The sequence below is a fragment of the Ixodes scapularis genome, unplaced genomic scaffold (genome assembly GCF_016920785.2).
Source record: "Ixodes scapularis isolate PalLabHiFi unplaced genomic scaffold, ASM1692078v2 PGA_scaffold2__306_contigs__length_199485367, whole genome shotgun sequence".
In the NCBI taxonomy this organism is placed as follows: domain Eukaryota; kingdom Metazoa; phylum Arthropoda; class Arachnida; order Ixodida; family Ixodidae; genus Ixodes; species Ixodes scapularis.
In genome coordinates this window covers 41,056,282-41,057,785 of record NW_024609857.1, presented here as the reverse complement: position 1 = coordinate 41,057,785, position 1,504 = coordinate 41,056,282, and positions in this window count along the sequence as shown.

Below are 1,504 nucleotides of genomic sequence, written 5' to 3'. Positions count from 1 at the left end.
TTTGTCCAAATTTTGAGGGAAGGCAAATTTTGAGGGAAGGGCTAATCTTCTAGGGGGACAATGGCTGTTCCCGGATGCAGAAACAAGGGTCCGAGCGAGGGGGAGTCCCTCTTACCAACCTCTTGCTCGCGATTTTTGAGTTGAGGAAAGCTAAGAAGGCAAAAGTGGCTGGCGCGTCGAGAAAAGTGGGGTTTATCTCCGGCAAGGTCACTCTAGGACTTCCCGAGTCAAAGACGGCTGGCTGCCTTGGATTGGTGGCAGACCTTTAGCTCGGTTTTGCAGGCCGCGAGTATGTGTGTCAAACGGAACTGAGGCGGGGCCCACTGGTTTGCATCTGCGGCTTTGAATTCCCTACCTAGGGACTTGGGGGAAAACGAGCCTTCAAGAGGACCACTGCTTCAATGTGCCATACCGTGATGAGACTATACATACATTAAATAGACAGTGCCTGTGCCCGTTCGAGAGAACCCTGACTCCCGAACATCCAAGCAGCAGTCGCGATCGGCCTTCAGCCCAGTTCAAATTCACCGACCGGACAACCGCCCCTTCACATCTCCCAGACTGACTGTTCCCTGCACCTGCCCTCTCGAGCCCGACGAGTGAGTTCACGCAAGATATTCAGACCAAGTGCAGTTGAATATAATTTGAAAGCATCCGTTGCTGACGTAAGATATTGTCTAAGTTTAAAAGTTGTAGTTGCCGAAGTGCAACATCGCGAGATGAAACACAAACGCAAAGTATAAATTAATTTTATCTTTTTATAACTTTGACCTGTCTGACATGCTTCACGGCAGGGACGGGCAAAATACGTCCAAATATGTATCTAAATACAAATACAAAATACTTCGTCAAAAATGTATTCAATTACAAATCTAATTACATTTCCAAAAAAGCATTTAAGTACAAGATACAAATACAACCAAGTGTCTTTTGTCTCCACCAAATACTTTTCCAAATACATCCCTCAAAATTTGCGTCAGTGATTTCAGGGCACCTGCAATGGGTTTCTGGGTATCTCATTTTAATTTTGCATCGCACACTCGGGAGTTAGTGTAGGAGGCTTTAGTAACGTAATAGAAATATAATCACAAAAAAAAAAAAATGTAATCAGCTTGTACGTAATAGGTGAAGAAAGTACAGAGCTTCAAGCAACTTTTTTTGTTGATTACGTTTTGGTATAGACCAACAAAGAACCGAGACCACAAAGACGCGCAGCACTAGCTAGAGAATTTTTTTAATGTTGCAGCTCGCACCAGTTACGAAAATCTGGACGACCCGCGCATTTAGAATGTTCCAGGCAAAAATATGGATGGAAATCAGGCTGGAAAGCATCACAAATTGTCATAGGCACTTATTTAGCCGGTCTGCCTGTGAGCGCCCTAGACTAGCACCGTAATCACAAAGTCACTAAACGCTTGGGCTTGATTGAGAGACGCTGCATGAAGAAAGGGCAGCTTTGGACACGTCTTAGAATGAGCAAAATGAGTCGTGACAATAAATTTGA